This window comes from Aethalodelphis obliquidens, unplaced genomic scaffold, assembly GCF_003676395.1.
Source record: "Aethalodelphis obliquidens isolate GAN/ISIS:26980383/991018 unplaced genomic scaffold, ASM367639v1 scaffold1, whole genome shotgun sequence".
NCBI classification, from domain to species: Eukaryota; Metazoa; Chordata; class Mammalia; order Artiodactyla; family Delphinidae; genus Aethalodelphis; species Aethalodelphis obliquidens.
This window is the reverse complement of record NW_020837945.1, coordinates 59,211,886-59,233,170: the sequence shown is the minus strand read 5'-3', so window position 1 is coordinate 59,233,170 and position 21,285 is coordinate 59,211,886. Positions and strand designations below refer to the sequence as shown.

Below are 21,285 nucleotides of genomic sequence, written 5' to 3'. Positions count from 1 at the left end.
TAAACAAAATTGACAAACCTCTAGCCAGGCTCACCAAGAGGAAGAGAGAGGATTCAAATAAACAAAATAAGAAATGAAAGAGGAGAAATAACAACTGATACCACAGGAAAACAAAAAATCGTTAAGAGGATACTACAAATTGGACAATCTGGAAGAAATGGACAAATTTCTAGAAACATACAGCCTGCAAAGACTGAGTCAAGAAAAACAGAGAATTTGAACAGACATCATTAGAAGTGGAATGGAATCTGTAGTAATAATAATTTAAAAAAAACATCAAACAAAAGTCCAGGACTGGATGGCTTCACTGGGGAATTCTACCAAACATACAAAAAACTTACACCTATCCTTCTCAAACTACTCCAAAAAACTGAAGAGGAGGGAACACTCCCAAATTCATTCTATGAGTCTACCATCATCCTGATAGCAAAGAAATGGAAAGATATCTCATGCTCTTGGATTGAAAGACTTGATATTGCTAAAATGGCCATACTACCTAAAGCAATCTACAGATTTAGTGCAATCCCTATAAAAATACCCATGACATTTTTCACAGAACTAGAACAAATAATCTTAAAAATTATATGGAACCACAAAACACTCAGAATTGCCAAAGCAATCCTGAGAAAAAAGAACAAAGCTGGGTATAACTCTTCCAGACTTCAGACTATACTACAAAGCTACAGTAATCAAAACAGCATGGTATTGGCACAAAAACAGATACATAGATCAATAGAACAGAATAGAGAACCAAGAAATAAACCCATGCAGCTATGGTCAGTTAATCTATGACAAAGGAGGCAAGAATATACAATGGAGAAAAGACAGTCTCTTCAAAAGTGGTGCTGGGAAAGCTGGACAGCTACATGTAAATCAGTGAGATTAGAACATTCCCTCCCACCATATACAAAAATAAACTCTAAATGCAAGACATGACACCATAAAACTCCTAGAAGAGAACATAAGCAAAACATTCTTTGACACTAATCATAGCAATATTTTCTTAGATCAGTCTCTCAAGGCAAAAGAAAGAAAAGCAAAAATAAACAAATGGGATCTAATCAAGATTAAAAGCTTCTGCACAGCAAAAGAAACCATCAACAAAACAAAAAGACAACGTACAGAATGCGAGAAAATATTTGCAAATGATGTGATGGACAAGGGGTTAACATGAAAATACACAAACAGTGCACACAACTCAATATCAAAAAACAAACAACCTGATACAAAAACTGGGCAGAGGACCTAAATAGATATTTTTCCAAAGAAGATATACAGATATATACAGATACAGATATACAGGCACATGAAAAGATGCTCAATATCACTAATTATTAGAGAAATGCAAATCAAAACCACAATGAGGTATCATCTCACACCGGTCAGAATGGCTATCATCAAAAAGTCTACAAATAATAAATGTTGGAGAGGGTGTGGAGAAAAGGGAACCCTCGGACACTGTTGTTTGGAATGTAAATTGGTGAAACTGCTATGAAAAACAGTATGGAGTTTCCTTAAGGAACCAGAAATAGTATTACCATATGATCCAGGAAGTCCACTCCTGGGTATATATCCAGAAAAAAACAAGAAGTCTCATTCGAAAAGATACATGCACCCTGATGTTCACAGCAGTACTGTTTACAATAGCCAAGACATGGAAGCAACCCAAGTGCCCATCAATGGCTGACTGACTTAAGAAGATGCGGTATATGTATATACAGTGGACTATTACTCAGCCATAAAAAAGAATGAAATATTGCCATCTGCAGCAACATGCATGGACCTACAGAATACTACGCTCAGTGAAATGAGTCAGACAGAGAAAGACAAATACCATATGATATCACTTATATGTGAAATCTAAAAATTAATACAAATGAATCTAGATATAAAACAAATAGATTCACAGACACAGAAAACAAACTTAGTTACCAAAGAGGGGGGAGGGACAAATCAGGAGTATAGGATTAACAGATACAAACTATTATACATAAAATAGATAAGCACCAAAGATTTACTGTATAGCACATGGAATTACACCCAATATCTTGTAATAACCTATAATGGAATATAATCTGCAAAAAAAAAAATCACTATGCTGAACACCTGAAACTAACACAATACTGTAAATCAACTATACTTCAATTTTTTAAAAAGTGAGGAAGATGCAGAGGTGACAGGTAGAGAAGGCAGCTGGAAGGTTGGGGATTGGCTACCTTCAGCAAATAAATTAGTTGGCTGAGCAAGTATCAATAGACAAGTATATTGAGGAGAGTCAGATCCACATTTTTCACCATCTTTTCACTTTCACAAGATTTTCAAACACGGAAACTGGGAAAACTAAAAAGATACTGAGGTGTTGGATTCAAGTTGGAAGTATCAGTATAAACTTATGAATTTTTAAATACATATATATACATAGATATAGAAAAGTTACAGATATATGTAGCAATGAGCACACCAAATCCCCAGATTTTGGCTTTTAAATACCTCCTGCACTAAAAGGAGCCAGGATGCCTTAGAGGAATGGGTAGTTGTAAGGCTAGGGCAAGGAAAGAACAAGATGAGCCTGAATCATCTTGTTGTGACAGAAAGTAAAGAAATTCCCAAAGAATGATAGGGACATGTCAATAGGATAAAGAAGTCAGCTTGAAGGAGTCTGCACTGGCCAAATCTAGGACAACTACAGCATCAAAATAAATGATGGAAATATTGGATTGAAACTCAATGAATAAAATAAGAATCCATAACTGCACCTGATACTAATAAATGAATGTATAAGTAAACAAATGAAAGAGAAGTTCTTCCTTACAGTAGAATTCCAACTGTAAAATGTGAAGGTTTGATGAATAGTATATTGGTGTAATATTCGAGTATCTCCCCACAAAATACTAATTAAGTACAAAGAAAAAATGGTAACTTCACAGTGGAGAACTTGGCAGACCCAAATTTGGCCAGAGGATCAAGACTAACATCACCAGCAGTGGGACAGATTGGTGTAAGATAGCCTCCTAACGTGGTGCAGCATCATTTCTCCTAGTGTGCGCCGAGAAGGCAAGGCTTGAGTCGGAGGAAACATCTGACTGATTCAAGTTGAGGGTCATCCTAGTGAGTGAAAAGTCAATGCTTCTTTAAGACTGTCAAGGACACACAGCCAGGGGAGGAAGGAGGAAATGTCCCACACCGAAGGAGAACAATGAGATAATGAATGGGTGTTCCTGGAGAGGAATGAGGAAAAAGAGACGATGGGACAATTGGAGAAATTTGAATGGGGTCAGTGGATTGGAGGCTGTGTTGTGTTGACACTGATTTTCCAGAATGGAAAGGTGGTACCACAGAAGAATGTTCCTGTTTTGTGAAAGTAGACAGGGAGTATTTAGGAGTCATGGGTCATGATGTCAGAAAAAAAGACTCTCTCTCTCTCATATATATATGTATGTATATATACACACTTACACACATATATTTGCACACAGGCATATATACACATATAAGCAAATAAAAAGTATATATATTTCTCAATAAATATATTTATAAATATACACATATATACATAGATACGTATGTGTGCTAGAGTTCCTAATATTAGCCTAAATAATGGAGCCCTTAGGGGAATAATCACGAAATGAATTGGTAACTTCTAATATTTTCCCCATCTTTACTTGTTGTCATTTGGATCACATGCTCACAAAACTTCATGGATCCATTCTACCTCCTCAGAGTCCCTGAAATACCCCTCTTTGGTTGTCATGTTAGAATGAAAAGCTATGACACTACTCTAGTCTTTCATTTATCTCAACATCTCAACGATCACTCAAAGCCACGAAGAGCACTGATTCACACAGCAAGTATTCAAGGAGCACTTACCATGTGCCAGCCTCTGTTCAGGTTCTTGGGCACGTCAGTGAACAAGAGGTAAGATCCCCTCTCTTACGGTGCTTCTTCGTTAGGTGGTGATGTATGTGACATAAGGACAATGGTCTTCTGGTTGGTACCAGGTCACTCAGTTGAGACCACGCCACAACAGTGTTGAGACAGACTGTGTTCATTCTGAATGAAAGGGAAAACTGTTCATACTGTGGCACAGGCAAAACATTTGCACCAAACCAGGAAACCTCAAGAAACTCTTTTGTAACATAACCAAGTTTCCTTGGTGACCTGCATGGGCTGCACCTCTTCTCTTTCACACTGGGGGAACGCACATGACCTTCAAAACAGTCAGATGCTTCTCAGCACCAGCTGTCCCCTGAGCAGAGCCACATGCTCTGGTGTGTCTGAGGCAAATACATGTTTTCTGGGCTGAAAATCAGAACACTATGGCTTCCTCGTTGTAACTTCCAAATACATGGGCACAGGAGAGATGAGCACAAACCTTTACAAGTGCTTGGTCACTTCTGTCTTGACCTGAGGGTGGCTCTGACAGGTCCTGCTACTGGGGCTTAACGTGCTACCAAGTAAGGAGAAGGAGCACATCTATGCCTTGGGCCCTGGACAGAGATTGGCAGTGCCAGAATGCTGCTTCTTCTCAGGGTCAGCTTTGGTAGGAGCTTGGGCCTTGCCCTTGAGCCTGGCCTCCCCCTGACCCAGCCTGCCACTGGTTTAGCCAGCCTTCCTCTGCATGAGAAATGCACGTTAGGGAGATTGCAGCAGGGGAGACGGGTGCTGGGTGAGAGACTCAGCTACAGGCTTCTTTACCACAGTGTAGACATTGTGGTTTTGTTGGAATCACATCCAGCTTAATGTGCATTTGGTTTTATGAAAAACCCAGGGCCATTTGCCCAGAAGTGAAATGAGTTGACCCAGCTCAGCCACAAATGATATTTTGGCTAGAGATAAGCTCCCGTAGGGAAGGGGAAAAACCTCCCTTCTCTAACTTTAAAGGCTCTCGAGGGTTTGGTGTGGTAAAAGAGGAAGAACACTGGACACCTAGGTTCTGCTGCTGCTCTGCCACCAATGAGCTGTGTGACCGAAGGCCGGCCAGTTCGCCTCGCTGTGCCTCAGTTTCCTCACCTCTAAAATGGGTGGTGGTAAGGAACTGATGACCTCTCAAAGCCCTTCCAGCTCAAACATTCTATGATTCTACACAGGACTGTCTACAAAATTTGCGGGGCCCAGTGCAAAATGAAAATGCAGGGCCTCTTGCTGAAACGTATTAAGAATTTCAAGACAGCAACAGCATAACACGAAGCCAAGCACAGGGCCCTTTTAAGCACGGGGCCCTGCATGCCTGACCAGACAGCTCGCTCAGTAAGCCGTCCTTGATTCTACAGGTGGCCCCTCACTACCCTTTGTTGATCACATATGATGGAGCATCTGCTTAATATCGTGAGAAAAATATGGGCTTTGCAGTTAGAAAGACTTGGTCTTTACCAGAAACTAACACAACATTGAAAATCAACTATACTTCAATTAAAAAAAAAAAAGAAAGACTTGGTCTTTAATCTTGGCCCTATATACTAGTGTGTGACCTAGGGTTCCTCACCTAATTGCCCCTTGCCTCAATTTCCTTGTGTGTAAAACAGATGCATCACACCCACTCAGCAGGAAGATTGTGAGCACGTGCTGGGATTCAGTAAACAGCATCACCAGTGTTTGAAGGTACCATTATGCACATTAAACTGAATTCCATCTGAACGAGGGTTTCATGAAGCTGTTGTTTTTTAAGGCAAGGTCATGTGCTGCTAGAGAGACTGTCAGATTCAAAACAGACTTTCTTTTTGCCAAAACAAAGTCACGAGTGGTTTTTTTTTACAGTAACTGCATCTGTGGTGTTCTGCTCCTGGACCACACACTCTACGATTTAGGAAGTCATTCCATTCCCAACTGTAAATTATCTCTTGGGCCTGTTACTTTTTTCACTTAGCTCCCATCCTTCCACTCATTTCCCCTACTATTCAGGACTGCATATGGCTTTTAAGAAAACCATTTGAGTTTCACATTTGTTTCACGGCTATTCTTGTTCTCATTTGCTTTTACTTCACATGTATCCACACGTGCAGTTTTCCCCTAATCTCCCTCCTGAGGTCTCTCTCTGCGTTAATATACTGGAAGCAGAAGTCAGCTTCCACCGGGGGAGGAAATATCATTCATTCACACATCCATCCCTTGGTTCATTCACTCACTCATTATTTTTGAGCACTTACTGATAAATTATGACCTTTGAGAAGCTTAAAAACTGATGAGAGACAAATGAGTGAAACTTGAAATACAAGGTAAATACTTTTATAAAGGTTGCAGGGCCTGGGCGGGGCAGGGTGGGGGAGTAGGACCCCCGTGAGTTCAGTTTTCACCTGGGTGAGCCAGAGAAGGAAACATTTGAGCTGGGTCTTGAAGGGTAAGGAGCTTCCCAGGAAAAGATGTGCCCATCTGAAAGGAATCGTGGGGCCTCACTGCTGCTTTGCCACCCCTTCACTTGTCTCTTGTCATCTCCCTGATACATTTGTTTCAGGATTGTCCTCATGTAACTCCAGCTTCACAAACTGGGCACACCTGGGCACAGGGTTTCCCCTCCTGCTCTGGTGGATAAGAAAGTGTGGAGGTGAGGCCCCTCCACCCTCCTCTTTGCCTTAGTCATGTGATTCCTCACTCCTCCCGCTTTCTTTCCTTCTCTCTTGGAGGAAGAGGTCCTTTCTCCTTCCAAAGCCAGCCCTTCCGCCGAGACTCCAATCCTATCCCACCTCCTCTAAGACTTTGCTTATTACATTTTCTCTCTCATAGCTTCCAAATCTCCTACTTTCGAGCTCCTTTCCCTCTGTCAACAAACAAGTTCCAGTCTCAGGCACAACCTAAAAACAAACACAACCTTTCTGAACCCTGCTATGCCCTCAAGCTACTGTGGTACCGACAGCCTTCCTCTCACTGACACACTTGTTGAGGAAATCGGTTTCTTCTATCTTAGCCATTACATTCTCACTGCTCCTTCACCCCATACCTCCTAGCAGTCTGGCTTTCAGGCCCTCTACCCCACGAGTCTCATCCTCAAAAGGCAGCAGACCACCACATCAATATACCCACTGGCCTATCTCCAGCCCTCATTCTTACCATTCCTGCAGTGTTGAAGCCCTTGAAATGCTACTCCATGGCATTGTGCCCCCCTTCCCCTTCTCCCGCCCGCCTCCCTCACCAGCCCCTCTCCTCTCCTCTTGTCACAGACCCCACCCCTCCATCACCCTGTATTGCCCCTTGGCCTCAGCTATATGACTGACTCCCAAACTCCGTCACTGGGCTCCCCTGCTTGTCTAAGCCTCATGCTCATCTTTCCAACTGCCTCTGTTATATTTCTGTTGAGGCGGCTCATGGACACTCAACTGCTGCACTCATTATCCTTTCCCCCAAAACTCTGTATTTCGGTAAGTGATGCTGTCATCATCCCAGCACCCAGAGTCAGGATCTGAATATGATTTATTCCTACTCCTCTCTCTCCCTTGTCTCATTTCGAGTTAGGTACCAAATCCTGTACCCCATCCTTTGGAAATCGTTCCTGACATCTTTGTTATTATCAAAGCGATGGCTTTACCTCACCCTTGGACTACTGTGGTTACCTGATAATGCACCTCCATTCTTTCCTGACCCAGGTGAACTAATCTTTCTGAAGCTTCCCCATGATGGGTTGCAATCCCCTTCCTTTCTGTATACACTTACATCTGTCTCTGGATATGAACTATTTTTTTCTTATTGGAGTATAGTTGCTTTACAATGTTGTGTTAGTTTCTGCTGTACAGCAAAGTGAATCAGCTATACGTACACATATATGCCCTCCATTTTGGATTTCCCTCCCATTTAGGTCACCACAGAGCATTGAGTAGAGTTTCTTGTGCTATACAGTACGTTCTCATTAGTTACCTATTTTGTACATAATAGTGTATATATGTCAATTCCAATCTCCCAATTCATCCCACTCTATGTCTGTGTCTCTATTTCTGCTTTTCAAATAGGTTCATCTGTACCATTTTCCTAGATTCCATATATGTGTGTTAATATACGACATTTGTTTTTTCTCTCTGACTTACTTCACTCTGTATGACAGTCTCTAGGTCCATCCACGTCTCTGCAAATGGCACAATTTCGTTCCTTCTTATGGCTGAGTAACATTCCACTGTATAGGCAGAACAGTCTTTGACATAAACTGCAGCAAGATCTTTTTTGACCCACCTCCTAGAGTAATGAAAATAAAAACAAAAATAAACAAATGGGACCTAATTAAACTTAAAAGCTTTTGCACAGCAAAGGAAACCATAAACAAGAAAAAAGACAGCCCTGAGAATGGGAGAAAATATCTGCAAACAAAGCAACTGACAAGGGATTAATCTCAAAAATATACAAGCAGCTCATGCAGCTCAATATCAAAAAAACAAATAACCCAATCAAAAAATGGGTGGAAGACCTAAATAGACATTTCTCCAAAGAAGACATACAGATGGCCAAGAGGCACATGAAAAGATGCTCAACATCACTAATTATTAGAGAAATGCAAATCAAAACTACAATGAATTATCACCTCACACTGGTCAGAATGGCCATCATCAAAAAAATCTACAAGCAACAAATGCTGGAGACAGTGTGGAGAAAAGGGAACCCTCCTGCACTGTTGGTGGGAACTGAGTATTTTTTAAATAACCTCTGATTTTTTCTATTCAACAAATTCTTGATTAGTGCCTAGTATGTGCAAGTCCCTTGGTGAGGAGCTGCAGAAAGAGGAAGATAGAGTCTCTGCCTTCAAGGAGCAGAATCCAACTTTAAGAGAAGACCATTGGGAATAAGATGGAGAATGAGGAGAACTAGAAAAGAAGAGAAAAAAAGCAAAGATGCTTTCAGAAGGAAGAGATCATAGTGTGTGTGCACGTGAGTAAGTGTGTGTCTAGAGTTGTGAAAACTAGAGGTGGTGTTTAGGAAGATTTTAATTGGGAGAAATGAGAATAGATGCTTTCAGGGGAAGAAAATTTCAACTGTGGTGTAAAGATGGGAAATTACCATGCGTGTTTGGAAAATGGTGAGTAAACCAGATTTGCTGAAGCATAGAAGTCTAGTGGGGTCTAGTCTAATTTTATCTACTTGATAAATATGGAAATCCATGTATTCCTTTAGGAAATATAGAGTAAATGTTATAACTCAGGACTTTGGCTTGTGCTTACATAAACATCTATTTGAGTGCTGTGTATATTTGGTGAGACACACACACACACACACACACACACACACACACACACACACACACACACTGTGTTGGGTAGTGTGGATATAGAGACCTTGCTCTCGAGAAACTCACTCTCTTGAGAGGAGGGGATAATTGCAGCTCTGTGTGGTAAACACCATTAGTACTGGTAGTAAAGATGTGTGCAGTGCCTCTGGCAGCCAGAGGCAGGGAAGGAAATTATGCTGGCATAGATTGTAAGGAAAACTATACAGATAGATAGCATTTGATTCAGGCTTTCAATAATAAGTAGAGGGCTTCCCTGGTGGCACAGTGGTTAAGAATCTGCCTGCCGATGCAGGGGACATGGGTTCGAGCCCTGGTCTGGGAAGATCCCACATACTGCAGAGCAACTAAGCCCGTGCGCCACAACTACTGAGCCTGTGCTCTAGAGACCGTGAGCCACAACTACTGAGCCCATGCGCCACAACTACTGAGCCCATGCGCCACAACTACTGAAGCCCATGCACCTAAAGCCCGTGCTCCACAACAAGAGAAGCCACCGCCATGAGAAGCCCACGCACTGCAACTAAGAGCAGCCCCTGCTTGCCGCAAATAGAGAAAGCCCGAGCTCAGCAACGAAGACCCAACCCTGGGGTAGAGTATGACAGTTCTAGAAAGAAGTGGCAAGAAATGAGGTTGGAAAGATAGATTGGTGTTAATTTGTGAAAAGTCTTAAATGCCATATAATATAATGGAGGTTTCTAGGAAGATAAGAGTTTTATTTTTATTCATTTAATTGGTCTCCTTTTATTCAATGGTACTCATTTATAGTATAGTTAAATAAAAATAATGCTTACAAGTGACAAAGGAACATTTTCTTTATGAAATTCTAAAACTAAGCTTTGAGGTTAGCTGAACAAAAATTTTCTTATGGAAAAGAGTTTATTCCTATGTATTCCTTCCTTGATTACCAGCTAAATTCCTCTGCCCCCTGCAACTCCTCCACCTCCACCCCCACTGCCACCCAAGTCACCCAGGGTTATCCACTGAGCTTTCTGGCTGAGCTGAGCCATGAAGTACAAGGGCTGAGCTCTGGGTAAAGGTGGACCAGGTCCCTCAGAGACTATTACCAGGAACTGATCACTTGTTTAGCTTACAGCTAGGTATGGGTTCTCAGGAAAGACTGGCTCTGGTCCAGGACTAATACATGATGTTTGTGGACAGAAGTCAGGGGATCATTTTTTCTAAGCCATATTCATGTTGGAAAAAATGAGTACATATTAGCATTACTTAATTCAATACTTTCCCCCCACACTCTTGCATTATGAATTCCTGCCCAACTCCCAGAATTGGGTTTTATCACCACTTCATGATCAGGAGGTTGATAATTCGCTGGAAATCACTCAGGAAACACAGGACCTCCTAAGCCTAGTTTCAACCTTCTCAACTAAGGTATCTGCCCAGAAATTATCTTCCAAAGTATAGGGGATAAAGAATATTATAGGGCAGACCCTTCATTCAGATAAAGCAAGGCTGATACCAGAGACTCTATACTAGTGGTGTTCAAAACTCTGAGTTCAGAGGACATTTCCAAATACTGGAATTTTCGATGGCACACCTAAAGGAATTAAATGGAACCCATTGTCATCATCATACTACAGTGGCATTTGTACATCAAAGTAAAAAAGATACAATCTGGGGAGACCTTCAAGATGGCACAGGAGTAAGATGTGGAGATCACCTTCCTCCCACAAATACACCAGAAATACATCTACATGTGGAACAGCTCCTACAGAACACCTACTGAACGCTGGCAGAAGACCGCAGACTTCCCCAAAGGCAAGAAACTCCCCATGTACCTGGCCGTGTGGCTGACATGGTCTTAGTGCTCCAGCCGGGTGTCAGGCCTGTGCTTCTGAGGTGGGAGAGCAGAGTTCAGGACATTGGTCCACCAGAGACCGCCCAGCTCCACGTAATATCAAACGGCAAAAGCTCTCGCAGAGATCTCCATCACACTGCTAAGACCCAGCTCCACTCAACAACCAGCAAGCTACAGTGCTGGACACCCTATGCCAAACAACTAGCAAGACAGGAACACAACCCCACCCATTAGCAGAGAGGCTGCCTAAAATCATAATAAGGTCACAGATACTCCCAAACACACCACTGGATGCAGTCCTGTGTACCAGAAAGACAAGATCCAGCCTCATCCACCAGAACACAGGTACTAGGCCCCTCCACCAGGAAGTCTACACAACCCACTGAACCAACCTTAGCCTCTGGGGGTAGACACCAAAAACAACAGGAACTATGAACCTGTGAAAAGGAGACCCCAAACACAGTAAGTAAAGCAAAATGAGAAGACAGAGAAAATCACAGCAGATGAAGGAGCAAGGTAAAAACCCACCAGACCAAACAAATGAAGAGGAAACTGGCAGTCTACCTGAAAAAGAATTCAGAGTAATGATAGTAAATATGATCCAAAAACTTGTAAATAGAATGGAGAAAATATAAGAAACATTTAACAAGGACCTAGAAGAACTAAAGAGCAAATAAACAATGAGGAACAACACAATAAATGAAATTAAAAATTCTCTAGAAGGAATCAATAGCAGAATAACTGAGGGAGAAAAACGGATAAGTGACCTGGAAGACAAAATAGTGGAAATAACTACAGCAGAGCAGAATAAAGAAAAAAGAATGAAAAGAATTGAGGACAGTCTTAGAGACCTCTGGGACAACATTAAATGCACCAACATTTGAATTATAGGGGTCCCAGAAGAAGAAGAGGAAAAGAAAGGGACTGAGAAAACATTTGAACAGATTATAGTTAAAAACTTCCCTAATATGGGAAAGGAAATAGTCAATCAAGTCTAGGAAGCACAGAGAGTCCCATACAGGATAAATCCAAGGAGAAACATGCCAAGACACATATTAATCAAACTATCAAAAATTAAATACAAAGAACAAATATTAAAAGCAGCAAGGGAAAAGCAACAAATAACATGCAAGGGAATCCCCATAAAGTTAAGAACTGATCTTTCAGCAGAAACTCTGCAAGCCAGAAGGGAGTGGCAGGACATATTTAAACTGATGAAAGGGAAAAATCTACAACCAAGATTACTCTACCCAGCAAGGATCTCATTCAGATTCGATGGAGAAGTTAAATCTTTTACAGACAAGCAAAAGCTAAGAGAATTCAGCACCACCAAACCAGCTTTATAACAAATGCTAAAGGAACTTCTCTGCATAGGAAACACAAGAGAAGGAAAAGACCTACAATAACGAACACAAAACAATTAAGAAAATGGTAATAGGAACATACATATTGATAATTACCTTAAATGTAAATGTATTAAATGCTCCCACCAAACAACAAAGACTGGTTGAATGGATACAAAAACAAGACCTGCATAAATGCTGTCTACAAGAGACACGCTTCAGACGTAGGCTGATAGTGAGGGGATGCAAAAAGATATTCCATGCAAATGGAAATAAAAAGAAAGCTGGAGTAGCAATTCTCATATCAGACAAAACAGACTTTAGAATAAAGACTATTACAAGAGACAAAGAACACTACATAATGATCAAAGGATCAGTACAAGAAGAAGATATAACAATTGTAAATATTTATGCACCCAACATAGGAGGACCTCAATACATAAGGAAAATGCTAACAGCCATAAAAGGGGAAATTGACAGTAACACAATCATACCAGTGGACTTTAACACCCCACTTTCACCAATGGACAGATCATGAAAATGAAAATGAATAAGGAAACACAAGCTTTAAATGATACATTAAACAAAATGGACTTGATATTTATAGGATATTCCATCCCAAAACAACAGAATACACTTTCTTCTCAAGTGCTCATGGAACATTCTCCAGGATAGATCATATCTTGGGTCACAAATCAAGCTATGATAAACTTAAGAAAACTGAAATCATATCAAGTATCTTTTCTGACCACAATGCTATGAGACTAGATATCAATTACAGGAAAAAAACTGTAAAAAATGCAAACACATGAAGGCTAAACAATACACTACTTAATAATCAAGAGATCAATGAAGAAATCAAAGAGGAAATCAAAAAATACCTAGAAACAAATGACAATGAAAACACGATGACCTAAAACCTGTGGGATGCAGCAAAAGCTGTTCTAAGAGGGAAGTTTATAGCAATACAATCCTACCTCAAGAAACAAGAAATAGCTCAAATAAATAACCTAACCTTACACTTAAAGCAATTAGAGAAAGAAGAACAAAAAAACCCCAAAGTTTTCAGAAGGAAAGAAATCATAAAGATCAGACCAGAAATAAATGAAAAAGAAATGAAGGAAATGAGAGCAAAGATCAATAAAACTAAAAGCTGGTTCTTTGAGAAGATAAACAAAATTGATAAACCATTAGCCAGACTCATCAAGAAAAAAGGGAGAAGACTCAAATCAATAGAAATGAAAAAGGAGAAGTAACAACTGACACTGCAGAAATACAAAGGATCATGAGAGATTACTACAAGCAACTCTATGCCAATAAAATGGACAACCTGGAGAAATGGACAAATTCTTAGAAAAGCACAACCTTCTGAGACTGAACCAGGAAGAAACAGAAAATATAAACAGACCAATCACAAGCACTGAAATTGAAACTGTGATTAAAAATCTTCCAACAAACAAAAGCCCAGGACCAGATGGCTTCACAGGCAAATTCCATCAAACACTTAGAGAAGAGCTAACACCTATCCTTCTCAAACTCTTCCAAAATATAGCAGAGGGAGGACATTTCCAAACTCATTCTACGAGGCCACCATCACCCTGATACCAAAACCAGACAAAGATGTCACAAAAAAGAAAACTACAGACCAACATCTCTGATGAATATAGATGCAAAAATCCTCAACAAAATACTAGCAAACAGAATACAACAGCACATTAAAAGAATCATATACCCTGGTCAGGTGGGGTTTATCCCAGAAATGCAAGGATTCTTCAATATACACAAATCAATCAATGTGATACACCATATTAACAAACTGAAGGAAAAACACCATATGATCATCTCAATAGATGCAGAAAAAGCTTTCGACAAAATTCAACACCCATTTATGATAAAAACCCTCCAGAAAGTAGGCATAGAGGAAACTAACCTCAACATGATAAAGGCCATATATGACAAACCACAGCCAACATCACTCTCAATGGTGAAAAACTGAAACCATTTCCTCTAAGATCAGGAACAAGACAAGGTTGTCCACTCTCACCACTATTATTCAACATAGTTTTGGAAGTTTTAGCCACAACAATCAGAGAAGTAAAAGAAATAAAAGGAATCCAAATCAGAAAAGAAGAAGTAAAGCTGTCACTGTTTGCAGATGACATGATACTACACATAGAGAATCCTAAAGGTGCTACCAGAAAACTACTAGAGCTAATCAATGAACTTGGTAAAGTAGCAGGATACAAAATTAATGCACAGAAATCTCTTGCATTCCTATACACTAATGATGAAAAATCTGCAAGGGAAATTAAGGAAACACTCCCATTTACCACTGCAACAAAAAGAATAAAATACCTAGGAATAAACCTACCTAAGGAGACAAAAGACCTGTAAACAGAAAACTATAAGACACTCATGAAAGAAATTAAAGATGATACAAACAGATGGAGAGATTTACCATGTTCTTGGATTGTAAGAATCAACATTGTGAAAATGTCTATACTACCCAAAGCAATCTACAGATTCAGTGCAATCCCTATCAAACTACCAATGGCATTTTTCACAGAACTAGAACAAAAAATTTCACAATTTGTATGGAAACACAAAAGACCCCACATAGCTAAAGCAATCTTGAGAAAGAAGAATGGAGCTGGAGGGATCAGGCTCCCTGACTTCAGACTATATTACAAAGCTGCAGTAATCAAGACAGTATAGTACTCGCACAAAAACAGAAATATAGATCAATGGAACAGGATAGAAAGCCCAGAGATAAAGTCACGCACACATGGTCACTTTATTGTTGATAAAGGAGGAAAGAATATACAATGGAAAAAAGACAGCCTCTTCAATAAGTGGTGCTGGGAAAACTGGACAGCTACATGTAAAAGAATGAAATTAGAACACTCCCTAACACCATACACAAAAATAAACTCAAAATTGATTAAAGACCTAACTGTAAGGCCAGACACTATCAAACTCTTAGAGGAAAACATAGGCAGAACATTCTATGACATAAAGCAAGATCCTTTTTGACCCACCTCCTAGAGAAATGGAAATAAAAACAAAAATAAACAAATAGGACCTAATGAAACTTAAAACCTTTTGCACAGCAAAGGAAACCATAAATAAGACGAAAAGACAACCCTCAGAATGGGAGAAAATATTTGCAAATGAAGCAACTGACAAAGGATTAATCTCCAAAATTTACAAGCAGCTCATGCAGCTCAGTATCAAGAAAACAAAAAATTCAACTGAAAAATGGGTGGAAGACCTAAATAGACATTTCTCCAAAGAAGACATGCAGATGGCCAAGAGGCACATGAAAAGATGCTCAACATCACTAATCATTAGAGAAATGCAAATCAAAACTACAATGAGGTATCACCTCACACTGGTCAGAATGGCCATCATCAAAAAATCTACAAACAATAAATGCTGGAGAGGGTGTGGAGAAAATGGAACCATCTTGCACTGTTGGTGGGAATGTAAATTGATACAGCCACTATGGAGGTTCCTTATAAAACTAAAAATAGAACTACCATACGACACAGCAATCCCACTACTGGGCATATACCCTGAGAAAACCATAATTCAAAAAGAGTCATGTACCACAATGTTTATTGCAGCTCTATTTACAATAGCCAGGAGATGCAAGCAACCTAAGTGTCCATTGACAGAGGAATGGATAAAGAAGATGTGGCACATATATACAATGGAATATTACTCAGCCATAAAAAGAAACGAAATTGAGTTATTTGTAGTGAGGTGGATGAACCTAGAGTCTGTCATACAGAGTGAAGTAAGTCAGAAAGAGAAAAACAAAGACCGTATGCTAATACATATATATGGAATCTAAAAAAATTTTTAAAGAAAGTGGTTCTGAAGAACCTAGGGGCAGGACAAGAATAAAGATGCAGACACAGAGAATGGACTTGAGGACATGGGCGGGGACGAAGTGAGAGAGTGGCATGGACTTATATATACTACCAAATGTAAAATAAATAGCTAGTGGGAAGCAGCCGCATAGCACAGGGAGATCAACTCAGTGCTTTGTGACCACCTAGAGGGGTGTGATAGGGCGGGTGGGAGGGAGATGCAAGAGGGAGGAGATATGGTGATAATGTATATGTATAGGTGATTCACTTTGTTATAAAGCAGAAACTAACACACCATTGTAAAGCAATTATACTCCAATAAAGAAGTTAAAAAAAGAAAAAAGAGTCATGTACCACAATGCTTATTGCAACTCTATTTACAATAGCCAGGATGTGGAAGCAACCTAAGTGTCCATCGACAGAGGAATGGATAAAGATGTGGCACATATATACAATGGAATATTACTCAGCCATAACAAGAAACAAAATTGAGTTAATTGTAGTGAGGTGGATGGACGTAGAGACTGTCATACAGAGTGAAGTAAGTCAGAAAGAGAATAATAAATACTGTATGCTAACACATATATATGGAATCTATACGTGTATACAGTGTATACATATATACACTAATATGTATAAAATGGATAACTAATAAGAACCTGCTGTATAAAAAAATAAATAAAATAAAATTCAAAAATAAAAAGAGGAAATATTTTAGCCCTGTTTTGCTGTGTATTACTAACTCTGCCCTCCGCGCAACTCTCATTTCCTTTAGTTGTAGAGGCTCTTGTGACTGCTTCTCTACATGTGACTGCTCCTTTTTTTAAAAAGTCAGTGCTTCTGTGATGTTTTCCCACCTCCTGTTAACATTTCTATTTATTCATTCTTAAAGCCACAAGCGTTCACAAAATGCTAGCTGATCAATTGAAAATTATTGTTTATTCCTTTAGTATTTGTGCTAACTATAAATGTATCCTAGGCATCTTAATTTCAGTTTGGGGGCTTATTTTGGAGAATAATTGTTATTCTGTCAGAATTATATTTGCATCTTATTTTTTTCTTTATTCTTAAATCTGATTTTATGATTGAAGACAGAAAGTCGTCTTTTTAAAAAATTAATTAATTTATTTATTTTGGTTGTGCTGGGTCTTGGTTGCAGCAGGTGGGCTCCTTAGTTGTGGCTCGCCAGGTCCTTAGCTGCAGCATGTAGGCTCCTTAGTTGCAGCTCCAGGGCTCCTTAGTTGTGGCATGAGAACTCTTAGTTGAGGCATGCATGTGGGATCTAGTTCCCTGACCAGGGATTGAACCCCGAACCCCTGCATTGGCAGTGCAGAGTCCTGTCCACTGTGCCACCAGAGAAGTCCCCAGAAGGTCTTCTTAAAGGACTTCTTTCCCCCATAAAAATATTTATTTTAGCAAGAGCAAATAAAGATTTAAATGAGAGGAGCCTCCAATTGACCTTCAACTGATGGTCACAATAAAATTAAAAAAAAAAAAAGGTTCTGAAGAACCTACAGGCAGGACTGGAATAAAGATGCAGATGTAGAGAATGGACTTGAGGACACAGGGAGGGGGAAGGGCAAGCTGGGACGAAGTGAGAGAGTAGCGTTGACATATATACACTACCAAATGTAAAATAGATAGCTAGTGGGAAGCAGCCGCATAGCACAGGCAGATCAGCTCAGTGCTTTGTGACCACCTAGAGGGGTGGGATAGGGAGGGTGGGAGGGAGATGCAAAAGGGAGGAGATATGGGGATATATGTGTATGTATAGCTGATTCACTTTGTTATAAAGCAGAAACTAACACACCATTGTAAAGCAATTATACTCTAATAAATGTGTTAAAAAAAAGATACAATCTGTGTCACCCGAGAGAAAGGTCACAATTACTTAATTAATTAATTTAATAGAATTTAATTAATTAATTTATTTATTTTTGGCCACGTTGGGTCTTTGTTGCTGCATGAGGGCTTTCTCTAGTTGTGGCGAGTGCAGGCTACTCTTTGTTGCGTTGTGTGGGCTTCTCAGTGCAGTGGCTTCTCTTGTTGCAGAGCATGGGCTCTAGGCGCATGGGCTTTAGTAGTTGTGGCACATGGGCTCAGCAGTTGTGGCTCGCAGGCTTCAGAGCACAGGCTCAGTAGTCGTGGCACACGGGCTTGGTTGCTCCGCATGTGGGAACCACACGGGCATATGGGATCTTCCCGGACCAGGGCTCGAACCCGTGTCCCCTGCATTGGCAGGCGGATGCTTAACCACTGCACCACCAGGGAAGTCCAACAATTAAAAAGTTAGACAATTCTCCCACTATTTTGCTCAGGAAGAGCAAAATGCTGTAGTATATGCTGCAGATTAGGATTACCAGATAAAATACAGGACACCCAGTTAACTTTGAATTTTAGTTAGTGAATTTTTTTTAGTATAAGTCTTTGTCCTATGCTAAATTCACTTATCTGAAATTTAAATTTAACTGTGCATCCTCTATTTTTATTTGCTCAATCTGGCAACACTACCCCAGAGAGAGTGTGAGATGGGAATCTTCATTTATTCAGTCAGCATCTGTGCCGATGGGGTAAACAGCTTGCCTCTCTGGATATGACTGTTGTTAAAGATGCATACAACATGGCCCCTTGACTCAAGACAACTACATCAGCTAGTGTTCAACTGAAGAAATCATGATCTGCTTTCATGCTGGAGGGGGTGAAAGATTATCTGAAATGGACTTACTAAGAGATGTTGGTCTCTGATGCGGTAACTTTCTTAAGCACTTTTTTCATTTGATATATTAACTGAGCATCTGAACTGTTCTAGGCATTTAGCTCAGAATGAGGAACTGAATAGCTTCGTGTTAGAACAAGGAACTAAACATTCCTGTTCTTGTGATGCCTACATGCTCATGGGGGGAGATTTTCCATGCCAATTTTAATATCCTTCGTTTTTATTCTAGAGTTGACCTGAGTTAGATGTGACTCCATGTACTGGCTTTATCACACTTGAGTACCTTGTCACTATTTGAATACATCTGCTTACTGCCCTGATCATGTTTTCTTATATATTCCTGAGGTAAAATTCTTGCTATGCCAGCATCTCTTATAGTAGATTTTATGAGAAGAGATAGCAGTAAATACTGGTGTAAAAGAGAGAAAGCTTTCAGGACCATGATTCTCCTGAGAACTTTTTGTTTCTTGGCAAGTGTGCATCTCTGTATGTGTGTTTTTGTGAGTGTATCTGGGTGCACAGATGATGTGTCTCTTGAAAACGTCAGGTGTAGACAGACTATCTCCTTTCTGAGTGAACCCTAATTTTCAAAAACATTTTCTTGACCAGTTTAGTCGCAAAAGCAAACACTTGAAAGAGTCCAGTAACCACTTCTTGGGCAGAAAAGATGGCCCCTGCTCAGAGCTTGTTCAGCGGCAGACACTGAAATGTGGCTTGGCTCTGTCCCCTGGCTTAGTACTAGGGTGTTATGTTCCACTAGAGGCCCTGGTACCTTTTCAGCAAGGCGCCGAGTCAGGCACAGACTTGCTGGCAGCCACGGCAGAGGGATTTTACTGATCCACGCCCGGATCTCAGGAGGTAACTGGCAAGAGAGAAGAAAGCAAAACAAGCAACCAAATCCCTATACATCTTATAAATTTGACTTGGAAATTTTGCCTCAAGGCTGTCAAAGAGCAGGAATAATGATTTCACTTTCTCCAAGGTCAGTTCTTGGGCATTGAGTCTTTAATGTAGAAAAAAATATATCCAATTATCTGATTATCAACCTTTTTTTTTTTTTTAAGTCTTGCCATTCCCAGGTTCAAGTGACTCTGCGCCTTGAAAATAAATTTAGGTTAAGCCACTCCTGGCCAAAACTATGCCTTCAGGTCACATGACTTGCTTCCAAGTTAGGGGCAAAGCCTTGAAATCATGTGCATCTACTTTGCTGTAAGACGTTTCTTTGATAATTTGCATCTCTTCTGCCAGGGATAAGTCGATTTGTCTCCATTCTGTCTGAGGTTGTGAAGCTGGGATTCCACTGGCGAGCTGGAATGTAGATTAGGCTCTGCTTGGCTTCTAACTAAACCAGGAGCCATTAGAGAGTAATCTGGGTACAGCCTCTTGCTGCCCCCTGGTGGAGAGGTGGGTATTGAGCAAGCCATAACTGCGGACTGTGGATTTCCTCAGCAAATGCTGTTAAGGTGTCTGTGTAAAGGTCCGTGGGGAATAATTACACTTAAAGCTATTAAGTTATACTCTATTGTGAAGCTAAATGTTATAATAAAATATATATTGAATGGAGTTTGAAAGGTTGCTCTATAAGAGTCTGATTTCTCAATAATGGGTGCTTTAATTCCACTCTCGTTTTACTTCTGTGTTTTGGGAACTCATTTCTTATCTTTTTTTCTCTAAACTCTTCATTTTCTTCAATCATCACTTCATGTATCTTTAGATAATTATAAGATTCTTGTAAGGGGTTATCTTTACACATTTCCATAAAGTGAAATTCAGCATTTGACCCAAGAAAATTATAATTCTTATATACTCCAGATCTTAAACTGGGATTTATACCTATACATTCAGATCAAAATCCAAACCAAAATTCACTTCAGGAATTCAAATGAAACATGTTAGTCTTATATCTTCTGAAAGTTCCGGAGTACAAGTCAGAGGCTGTCTCCTTAAGGCTTTTGCGTGCAAATTACATTTTGAAAGAAAATGTTTTTGTAACAGCCCTAAAAATGCCAACATTTTCAAAAAGTATAGTCAGGTAGAAGCATGCTTTTTAAATTAAAACCTGTGACAGGATGCCTTTTAGAATCAAGGAAAATTTTTGGAGACTATCGTGTGGGCTATTAACACATTATGCCTATGTATGCCTAGCCTTTCAAATGTGTTCCTGTGACTTCTAGAACGACTGTGTTTCTTGAATTAAGAAATTCTTGATGCCAGGCTAGTATTTGGTTCTTATTGAAAGACTTTTCTTATTCATTACTTAATTCATTCAGTATTTATTCAACAAGTATTTACTGAGCACCCCATGTGCCAGCAGGAGGGAGGATATACATCCCTGCATG

General features: G+C 39.9%; 2 protein-coding genes across 2 annotated transcripts in view; both read right to left on the bottom strand.

The window, feature by feature from the left end:
• The window catches only part of BOC (BOC cell adhesion associated, oncogene regulated), a 241,596-nt gene extending 233,540 nt beyond the window's left edge, over positions 1-8,056 (bottom strand). The window contains exons 1-2 of the mRNA XM_027104803.1: positions 8,010-8,056; positions 3,868-4,050 (exon numbers count right to left, since the gene is read on the bottom strand). The gene's annotated coding sequence lies outside the window, so the exon portion shown is untranslated. The remainder of the gene's footprint in view (positions 1-3,867; positions 4,051-8,009) is intronic.
• A 52-nt stretch (positions 8,057-8,108) lies between these two features.
• The window catches only part of GTPBP8 (GTP binding protein 8), a 59,437-nt gene continuing 46,260 nt past the window's right edge, over positions 8,109-21,285 (bottom strand). Inside the window, exon 7 of the transcript XR_003432491.1 lies at positions 8,109-8,154. The gene's annotated coding sequence lies outside the window, so the exon portion shown is untranslated. The remainder of the gene's footprint in view (positions 8,155-21,285) is intronic.